Source organism: Miscanthus floridulus, chromosome 16 (assembly GCF_019320115.1).
Source record: "Miscanthus floridulus cultivar M001 chromosome 16, ASM1932011v1, whole genome shotgun sequence".
NCBI lineage: Eukaryota > Viridiplantae > Streptophyta > Magnoliopsida > Poales > Poaceae > Miscanthus > Miscanthus floridulus.
In genome coordinates this window covers 68,377,392-68,388,713 of record NC_089595.1, presented here as the reverse complement: position 1 = coordinate 68,388,713, position 11,322 = coordinate 68,377,392, and the positions used below count along the sequence as shown (strand labels likewise).

Below are 11,322 nucleotides of genomic sequence, written 5' to 3'. Positions count from 1 at the left end.
GCTCAATGCAAATAGCACTATGACAGCGATGAGGAAGTACATATGTGTGCCTCTCTGGGGAGATTGATTCAGCAAAGGTGATTTGAATTAGGAAGCAAAGTAGTTGAATTGAAGATAGCTGTATGCAGGTTTTGGCTGTGTTGTCCTTTTTGTAGGCGAGGCCGTGAGGTGGAGGAGAGGTCTAAGTGCATTGGAGGATGGCATGAAGACCGAAATATGGCTTGGTAAGTGACTTTTCCATGTGAACTGCCTTCATGCTCATTCTTATGTGCCTTGAAAAGGAGACAATTTTTGTACAGATGCCACTTAGGTCATTTGGTAATTGTAGAGGAATGGTAGCAATTACAAATAGTAGGATTGTATGTGTTGTAGGTACATGCAGACGAGCAAATTGTTGTATGTGGAGTAGACCAGTAGATTTGTATGCCTCTGTTTTTGTAGTTGTTTCACATGTATGGTGGAATTGCTACTAGATTTGTAAAGGCTCCACTAATCCCTAAGTACTAGTGTTATGGACGAAACAACTGTAATTTAAGATGCCTTGTAAGCATGAGGCGGTTGTAATGCACTGTTGTTATGGGTTCTTAGGAGTTGGAATGACCTGTTAGTAAGAACTGTTGTTTTGTATGAAATGGAAGCTTTGTAATGTTGGGATCAGCACGTGTCTGATTGGCGCCACGTTTGAACAGATGCTGGTCTGTTGGCGCCAATGAACTGTTGTACTGTAGTGTTGTTATGGGTTCTTAGGAATGCCAATGCACTTGTAATGACTGCTAATTGGTTGAAGAGATAGCTGTGGCATGTACTACGGCTGTAATGAACTGTTATTTGTATGGCCACTGTTGGATTGAAGTGGCAATGGCATGCCTTGTTATTTTGGCGCCAGAATTTGAATTGTTTTAGTTACAACACTTTCAAATTTGAATGGCATTCAATGCTCAGTCTGGGCCGGCTGCTTGCTCTGCTGAAGCTGGCTAATTGCCCCCTGTTGGCTGATCAGCAGTGCTACCAGCCCAGCCAGTAACAATACCAGCTGAACAGAGCACAAATCTGTCCAAATCCTCCATTCTCTTTAGCAAACAGGTTGATCAAACAACCCAGGATGCCATTAGAAATATTTTCCCTGTAAAATTTCTAGATTCCAACACTACCCATTTTGGTCACCCTCTTCTTTTCTCTATTACTCCTACTAGGACGGAATGCGCGCTTCGCCGCGCGCGGACTGCTGCACGCACCCATTCAAATTGTGTTCCGGTTGGTTGTACCTTAATTAATTACATAAACCAAAAAAGCATGCCATGTCAGATGATGTTTACATAGACGATCACTCAGCGCTGAGTCAGAGAATTTGTGAAATGTTTTGATTTATAGTTAATTTACATAGCCAGAGCATATTTGCAAGACATGCTCATATGAACAGAGCACAAATATGTAGTTAATTTACATAGCCAGTGTGTATTTTGAAGACATACAGAGCACAACTACGACCTGAAAGGAACCCAATTGGAACACTATAAAATTTTACAAAATCAACACCTTCATCTGACCGTTGAACCTTGACACCATCAAGACTGGATGTTGCAATTAGAGCCTTCATTATCTAAAGCTAAACACATCAGCTGCCATCAAGTATAAAAAACGAGGTAACCTTGTATTAGTTGGTAGATGGCAGGTACAAATGGAAGGCATGTTGCGATCGAACTTAATGGTCATTGAGTCCAATTGGGTAGAAAGTAAAATGTTGAAGCCGGCATACTCATGTTCCCTACGTACTTTGCTATAGGCATGTGCATGTTGCATGTGACCACCATGGCAACCTCTGTACTAATGACATTTTATGGTTGCAATTTTTAAAATAGACGTTTAGGATGGCCATGACAGCAACAATGCATTACCTGCTTGTATCAATTATTTCATCAGGCTTGGATTCCCTATTAGAACATCTGTGACTTGACATGTCCCTTTGAAGTTGATCGTCATCAATGTAGCTATTGGCATGCGTACAAATGATTAGTTAAAACATTGTATAAGTTATTTTTGTGTCACGTATAAGGCCAATGAAAAAACAGAGGAGATTTTCGTCAAAAAAAAAAAGCAGAGAAGATGCTTAGCTGTAGACGAAAGGAGAAGAATCAGCCATCACCACTGTAAGACTGTATATTACAGATGGGACATGATGAGATCATCTCCAACCTATGTAGCAGAAATAAAGTGGGAAAAAAGCATCAGTGACAAAATTAGAAGTTAAATATTATACACATGGTGAACCCTTTAGGCAACAGGAGAACAGATCTGAAAAACACATCTCAGAGACTCAGATACGTGCATTCCACAGAGCGTAACAAATGGTTGTTACTTGCCATATTGTCAGCTGTCTAACAGATTTTGTCAATCCCGCTATAGATCTCATAAACACACATGTAGTGAAAAATAAGTGTTTGATCAAAAAAAGAGAGTGAAAAAATCAGTGTTAGGCATGTCAGTATTTTGAACCATATTAAGTAGTCCTTTGAAGGAATTGCTAATACAGTAATTCATTTTGAACCATGAAGCTGCACAAGCAGATTAGAATGAAGACAACTGCACGGATAGGAGTTGATTAACATCACAACTAAGGAGAGAGGGAGAGAGGAAGAAGCATACCAAATTTCTTGATGATCTGGGACTAATGAGGAACACTGGCTGTGGGATCCAGAGTAGCGCATGTCAGGCAGGAGCGTTTGCAACTTTGCATCACAGCAGAGGCAAGCATCTCAACGCCATTAACCACATGCTCCGGCGGTGGAGCCGACGTGACGTGATTGGATCTATGGGTTCGGTTGCCGTTGGCCCTCAGCACCTGCCACCAAAACTCACATCTTCTCGGTGTTGATGGCATCCATCTCGAGCAGGTCATGTACGACGGCGGCCACAGCGGGCGGGAGCGGCAAGGAGGTGCTTGACGGACGCCACCCCTCATAGTACACCGCACCTCCATCCCCGTGCCGAGCGATGGCCCCGACCACGAAGACGACGACGTCCATGTGCGGCGTGAGAATGAGGATTGGGAGGGCGACGCCGGGTCTAAATCGATCGATAGGATCCAGCACATGTAGATGGTGGCGGAGATGGTCGAGGGCGGCGACTGTCGACGTGAAGTCGTGAACCGAGCTGGCGGAGACGACGGCGTTGCATCTGCTGGGGCGCAGCGCAAGAGCGTGAGGGGCACAAGGGTCAGAGGAAGATTGGGTGAACGGCGGAGGAAGCGGAGGTGAGGTGAGGATTGCGACCTGGGACGTACAGACGCGTGGAGGGTTCTGGTGGACTTGATTTTTTGGACGCACACGGAGACTCCTTTTCCACCGCGTGAAGACCCGAGGCCCGGTTTAGTCGGCCAAATTTTTTGAAAATGTTACGGTAGTATTTTCGCTGTTATTTGATAATTAGTGTTCAATTATAGTCTAATTAGGCTTAAAAGATTTGTCTCGTAAATTTCATCTAAACTATATAATTAGTTTTATTTTTTATTTATATTTAATGCTTCATGCATGCGTCCAAAGATTCAATGTGATGAAGAATATTGAAAAATTTTACAAAATTTTAGGAACTAAACGGCACCAAGTTTACAGCGGACGTCAGCACACGCGGCAGGCAAGTGTTGGTCTACAGTGTGTAGGGGTGCTGAAAATTAGCGGAATCCATACGCTGCTACAGTGTGCAGGCGCTAGGAATCAGCGGACTCCATACGCTATAAGGATGTGCATATCCCCTGCAAAAAAAAAAAAAAAACAAAGTACGGATATTTTTTTGATACGATAATTGTTTTGGGTCTGCCTCTGCCTCCTTCATGCGGTACCGCGACGATTGTTCGAAGGCGCCGGCAGGTGGGACCAAAACATTCGTGTCGTCGCGGTAATCTCTTCCTTCCATAAAAAATCCGTTGATTTTTCTCCCTTCCATAAAACTGCTCTCACCTCTTGATCCCTGCCCCTCAACGTTGCTTGCCCGTCCTGTCCTCCGGCACCGCCAAGTCCAGACGAACCCCCACGGAAGCCAGCCGAACCCGGAGGACGACCACGCCCAGGTCTCCGCCACCGCCGTCGCCGCCAGCTACCACGACCTCAGGTGACAGGCTACAGCGCGTGCCCCGCTGCGTCGCGGCTGCCCGCATCACGCCGCCGCTACCCCACACTCAGGTCTCCGCCGTCGTCGTCGACGCCAACCAAGCTACGCATCGCTAGTGTTTCCCTGAATCTCACGCGCTTCTTCGTCTTGCACGCTTGTCACATGGAAAGTGGCAGAATGGTGGGTGAATGAAGCGCAGCGCCGCCACCCTCCATCGACGGCAGTGCCCCGATCCGGCATGGTGGCACCCCGATCTGGCAAAGCCGATGCAAATCCAGAGGGGGCAGGGGAAATATGATCTTCATGCGGAGGTATTTGCGGCCTCTCTGTTGGCAACGACGTCAATGCGACTGGGTGTTGTCACCGTTGACCTCGTTGTCAGAGTCGCAGACATGATGCACAGCATGTACGACGGCATCGTGGTGCCTTCGGCATCGTCCTCGGTGTCGCGGACACCTCCATCCTTGTGCCACCTCAGCCGACGACAACGTGCAGCCGACCTCCAAACATCAACATCAGGTTCACCCTTCCCATGTTACCTTCCATTGTGATGGCTTCATTGTCGGGAGTAATGTCGTTCCCTGGTGGTATTTCCTCCATTGACAGGAAGCACGACTTCACTGACATCGACCTCCATTGGTCGCTTTGCACTAACTGCACCGTTGTCTCCTCTTCAATGGATGCATCGTCAAGGTGTGTTCAATATTCTTTCAAGTGTTTGTATGAATTAACATGATAGAATAAAGAATTAGCATGGCTGAATATTCAGTCACCAGACGTTTGTATGAATTAGTATGACTGAATATTCAGGTGTGTTCGGTTTCTTTCATGTGTGTGCAATGTAGTAGAGGTGCATCTTTTTGTTTCCATCAAATTAGTCTAAGCTGGTCTCTTGAATGATTTTTCTGTAAATATTCTAAAAGTTCACCTATTTTTTCATTTTGAATGGGCTAAAAATTCAGACAGCACTAGATTGCCTGACTACTTATTTACAAATTCATAGAGCACAAAAACTTGATCTACGGAATGAAACATGATTAGGGAATTAAGTTCACAGTTGAAAAAAAAAACTGATCACCGACGCACACTGCAAGCTGATATAATCAGGCTACCTGCCATTCATACTTATATTAAATTGGCTTGCCATTTTCGAAGTAGGAGCATTGTGAACTGGCTTTCCATGCCGACATTGCTATGGCTTTCGCTAGCCATTTACACCTTGCTGGCAGAGGCCAAAAGCGAAAGAAAGTCAATCCAACTTTTGAATGTTAATTTTATTTATGTTTGATCCCCTTTGTACCAAAGAAATAACAAAATAACATATTGAGATCTCAACATCATTACCAAGCTCTGTTATTTCTACCTATGAGCATACTGCTGTTGTGATCATATCTGAGTACGCTACTGCTGTCAGCATGCTATTTTTTTTGTTCATCTCTGAGATCATGTCATGTTTAATTTTTGTTATCCTCCATAGGATGTTGCTTCTGTGATCATGTCTCAGAGAATAAGATATTTTTGTGATCTACCTGACTCCTTGTGAATTTTTACCTATTATGGAGTAAATCTTGTGGTTATGTCGTTGGTTGCTCCACATGCTTTCTAAATTCTGATTCATTGTTTGTACTTTGTAGGATAGAACCTAAGAGGCTAAATTTTGTTGATATTTGTTGAACAGAACACTCTATTTGATCATGATCTGTGCATATGATTTGCATTGTTTTCTTTTGAGGACAATAGTATGACCATTATATTGTGTGTGCCAGCGGAGTCAGCATGACACCGCTGCGTATGAACTGGAACGTTGGTGCTGCTTAGGAGAATCTTTAGGACGCTCTTCATCGTCGAGAAGTCTGTCTCCACGGCCATCATGACAGCGTGCTTGCAGCCTGGATAGTGCCCCTCAAGCAATTGCCTCCAAGGATGGTGTGGCCTCTGCAACTGAACTATAACACCCTCGGTGTTACACTGTAAATCTTTTGCTAAAACACTACATGGGCATCATGTTTATGTGATAGTGTATGAATTATAGTGTGTAAATCAATTTTTGTGACTTGAAACGTTCATCGGAAACGCGAAACGAATGTTATATTTCATGTCGCGTTATATCACTTAGGGTTCTAAATGAATTTTTATTGAACGAGAATGCTATAGAATGCATATATGAAACTTTAATAAAGATTATAGTTTAAGCTTCGTAGGTGACGATGAAATACTTGGGGTCACGAAAGGAATTCCCTAGCTACCATGGTTGGTAACTTAGAAATCGAATTCGACGTGAAACCGAGCAAGACTTGATCGAATTTCCTAAGTTGGAAAACGCTTTGACAAAGCTTAGTTCGACAATTTTTGTAGAAGATTTGGGTAAAGTAATGGTATGGTATTAGGGCTTGTTTCAGTAGTTTAACATACCCTCTTGAGTATAGAAAAATTAGTTTGGCATTTGAATCATCGAGTTTGATTTTTGGAACGCTTTAAAAGTCGTGCACATGATGTTCTAGCCAGTCTCATCGCGCGGACGCGGTCACCACTGCCCTGTGCCATTGTCGGCGCGCCGGCCATGCACGTGCGTGTCTGGCCGCGCTCGACGGGCCATGGTGTTTGGCTGCCTAGGGCGTGCGGCTGCTCCTTCCCACTGCCACGGCGTGCACTCCTATCAACGTCACTACTGGTGCCCTTAGACCGCCCAAGTCGCGTCTTTGCCGGCCCTGCTCCATCGGCTGTCGTCGCGTCCGCTTGGCCGCTTTGCCTCCACCACTATCATCGCGGGCCTAGTGCCCTGGTCGGTCCACTGCTGTCGTCGCTGGCACGCACGCGTGCCTCTGCATCGTGTTGTCACCTCACGTGCGCTCGCATCACTTGCATCGCGTCGTCGCTGCCGCTACTGTGCACGCCCGCTCTGCCGTCGCATGGCCTGGCCACCGTCGTCTTGCGAGTCAAGGCACTGCGGTCGCACGTTGTCGTGCCAGTCTCGTATGCGCATGTGGAGCCATCACCCGTCGCGCTGTCGTCCTCTCCCATTTAGTGACTGCACCACGCCATGCTCCTATCACGTCGTCTTGAATGGCGTCGCGTCGGCCAGCCGAGCCACGCCAAGGCCAACCTGCAGAGCTAGCCCCATCCTTGTAATTGCGCACGTCTGGAGGTTGATTTGGAGTCTAGCTTCGCGCCAAGCTTGCCATTGCTGCTGCCGTATGGTGTCTGTCTTCAATTTGAGTTTTTTCGCGCCGTCGATCCCCTTAAGTCCAAACAGCGTCGTCCACCCAATTGGCCTCGCTCCGTCCACCTCCGTGCAATTAACCATGCACCCAACTAGCTCTGGTAGTTAGCTCATGATCGGAGTCGACTCGACGAGCTTTCATCCTCTAGTAAGGTACTACGAGGCATTTTCCTCGCGGTGGTCCGCCATGGCCATCGAGGCGGGTGCTTGGCCAGGGCATCGCTCTATGCTCCGTTGTTTCAATTGAGCAGTGCTTTTGCGTCTCCTTGACTTGGTTGCCTCACCCATGTAGCAGTTTCACCGATGGAGCAGCAGGTCACCGGGGATGCCGTTGCTGCACTTGCCGTGAACCGGAGCACTCCCACGCACGTGGTCAACCACCTTGCCGAGCCTCACGACCGTGTCCAATCTATCCTAGACGTCTCTGGTGAGGCCCTCTTGCTCCTAGGGTAGGTGGTTGAACCGGTTGGGGTCTAGGTCACCCGAGACACGTTCGCTGCCGCCGATGAACTAGGTTGGATGTCGTTCCTGTGGCCAACACATTTGGGTGTAGTAGCAGTTAAAGTAGGGCTTCTAACTTGTTGCTCGTGGTCTATAGATGGATAAGAGGGTAGCGGTAGAGGCATTGGGCTAGGTGATTTCGTTGGTGCCGGTGTTGCCGTAGCTAGATCCCGCCGTGGCGCATGGCCACGCTTGCGGGCTGCACCATTTGTGGCGTGTGATACCTCGATCGGTTGCGCTTTGCACATAAAGTGTCATGGTGGTGCTGATTGATGCCGGGGAGGTTCGTGCTCGCCGGCATTTGGCCAAAGATGCCGCGGCCTTTAAGGGCAGGGTGCTAGATGCAAGTCTGAGACTCAGTTAAATAGTGTTTGAGTTAGCTTCATGAATAGGAAAGAGAACAGGGGCTATTTAGCAAAAGAGCCAGCTCGCGTGTGGGCTACGCCGTGGGCCGCGTCCGCGCGCCGCACGCATGGGGCATGCCGGTGGCTCGCGTTTGCGCGCGCTGCGTGAGCATGGGCCGAGCCGCGAGTAGTGGGCCGCGCGATGAATTTTTGTTTCCTTTTTCCACTCAATTAACAAATGTTTATTTAATTTAGTTTTGAGCTGATCTTGGTAAAATTATAGTAAATTCTATAGGTGTCCAAAAATAGTGAAACAAAATTTGTTAGGTTCACAAAAATGATATCTATCTATTGGTGTAGTTAGTTTATAGTTAGCTATGATAATGATAGATTCATCAATTCAATTTAGAAAGCTTACTATTAGTTAGCTTAATATTTGTAGGAATTTTTGTGGCAAATCAATGATAGCTTTAGCCATGGAATTTTTATAGTAGGCTCATTAGATTATTATGTGCTCATTATAATTTTTATAGCCCTAGAGTAGGTTGATAAATTGAATAGCTAGCACTCCCTGTTTTATCATATATAGAGTAAATCGATATTAAGAATAGGGATTCCTATAGTTGCTAAGTTAATACATGAAATGTTGCATACCAGTTTTGTGGGAATGATAGGTAACATAGCGTCTTAATCGGTAGAGCTAGTTCAGTAGCTTGATAGATGTATTTTTATTTTAAGAGTTGTTGTTGTCATATTATTAAGTGTTACATCATTATTTCATGCATGTAGATCATGAGTTGGTAGAGTTCATGCCTATGGACAAACAGGACTACGAGGAGATTATTGAGGAGTACGAGGAGGAGGTCCTCATACAGGAGGGAGCCCTGGAGCGGTTCGCTGCTGACTTTATTCACACATCGCCTGCCCAAGGCAAGCCCCGGTGCATAACCCTTATTTTGAAAGATCACTAAATATATATGATGTGCATTTACGTACAGGCATTTTATGGAAACTACATGCATAGATATATCTACCTATGAGTCCTACTAGTATAGGTTGAGTAGCTGCTATGCTTAGGATTTTAGTAGCATGAGTAACCTATCGTTACTCACAATAGGTGATAATTATGATCACTCATGATAAAATGGTGGAAAGGAAAATGGTGACCGGGCAGGGATATGGTTTAGGTACTAGTGGGTGTAAGAGGTTGTGTCCTATGGCCAATAGGGCATAGCTTGGTTATATTTTTTCCCTATCTGTGTCGGTTCAGGACCGGCCGTTGGATTGGACGCTAGGCAAGTCACAAACTTATTATCCCGAGCACATACTTGGTATGGGCGCAGGGAAGACTTGTTGCTCTCTTGTTGTGGGTTTTGGCTCTTTCTAGATTAACTGATTGGAGGCGGGGATGGTGGAGGCCCTTGCACCGCACAGATTGGGTACAAGCGGGGCATGTGTTTTCAGGGTACCCAGCTGGGGATATTGATTCATGAATCACCGGGCAATCCGATATGGCTTGTCTAAACTCTAGCACTGTAGTAAGAACTAAAAGATTAAAGATGAAGAAATAGAACTATTGCTCAACTATTGCTTAAAGATAGCACAAGTGCTTACATAGAATGGCTAGATAATAAATTAATCATGACTGCTAATATTAACTTACATAAGGATTCACTATTAGTATTGCTTTCTGCAAAAAGAAAACCAACAAAACATAAAGCTTATCATATCCCATGGAGTTGGGAAATTATTCCCACTAGTCGGATAAGTCTTGCGAGTATATTGTGTACTTAGGGTTTATTCACCCCTATCGCAGGTACTACTTGAGGAGTAGCCGTTGTATGAAGGATTCTTTTGGTGGGCACAGACAGATCCTTGCTTCTTATCGATAGATGTTTTTGAGTTTTATTTTTATTCCGCTGTTTAATATTCCTTTCGGTGTTTCGAGTAAACACCAAGTAAATTTATATTATTGCGCGATTGGCCCAAATGGTATGCTAAAAGACACAAGGTTTAAGGCAGAATGTTCCTACATCCACTTTGTGGCTGCTGCTCATGTTATTAGCACTGAAAGGTTCGTAGTTGGGGTTACAAATGGACGAGAGAAGGACAGGTCCCAAGTCTCTGATGGAAAGGTTGAAAGGATGCTGAGAGCTTGGTTGCTACTCGGCTATGTGTGATGAGATGCCTAGTGTGTTCTATTGATCCATCCCCTTAGTGGGGTGCCCTGCTTTCCCTTTTATAGACCAAGGGAAAGCAAGGATTATAGATGGGAGAAAGGAGAAAAACCAGATGCCAAAAAAGTCCTTCGAAGGTGCCGGGTCTTCCTTTTCCTCTGAGCCAGCCTAGCTAACACAGCAGATGGTGCCAGGGATGGCTCCATGCTGAGCATTTGTCTGTTGATGATGCCACACTCTGGTATGATCAGCAAGTGGTCACGTCCCATCCCGCCATGGTTGGCGGTGCGACGGACCAGGGTGTCGATCCGTAACCCTATGGGGAACGGACGACGCAGTGACTACACGTCCATCACTATAGTGGACGCGAGTCTCCTCTTGGACCATAGTGGTTGTCATATGGTACCATCAGGATCTATGCCCTAGGGCCTAATGGCGGCACCCACAACACTGTAAAATAAATGTCGACGCCTACAACACTGTTCGGGCTCTGATATGCCTAGAAGGGCCTTACAGCGGCCGTCTTGTCATATCTTGTCAGTACTTTCCTATAGGCATGCACGGTATGGTGCAGGGTAGGGTCCTCGGTATTACGGTTGACTTGAGTGTCCTGCCTTATCTGCGCACGTAGTTATGAAGGAGCCCTGTGCTGACGTTGGGCGAGATGGAGCCTGCCCTCAGACATCGGGTGAGGCAGAGTTTACCCCAGACGTCGGGCGAGGCAGAGCTAGCCCCTGGGGGTCGGGCGAGATGGAGCCTGCCCACGGACGTTAGGTGAGGCGGAGCCAGCCCTTGGGGGTCAGGCGAGGTAGGGTCTGCCCTCGGACATCGAGCGAGGCGAAGTCTGCCCTCAGACATCGAGCGAAGCGGAGCTCGCCCCCGGACGTTGGGCAAGGCGGAGTCTGCCCCTAGATGTCGAGCGAGGTGGAGCCAGCCCTCGGACACCGGGCGAGGCCGAGACAGCTCCCAGATGTTA

At 46.5% G+C, this 11,322-nt stretch overlaps 1 long non-coding RNA gene across 1 annotated transcript; it reads right to left on the bottom strand.

Moving 5' to 3' along the window:
• Positions 1-1,347: 1,347 nt before the first annotated feature.
• Positions 1,348-3,245, bottom strand: LOC136514031 (uncharacterized). Its single transcript, XR_010773502.1, has 3 exons — positions 2,644-3,245; positions 1,896-2,193; positions 1,348-1,619 (listed from the first exon to the last, which is right to left on the bottom strand). It is a non-coding gene; the product is annotated as an uncharacterized lncRNA (long non-coding RNA).
• Between the last annotated feature and the right edge of the window lie 8,077 nt (positions 3,246-11,322).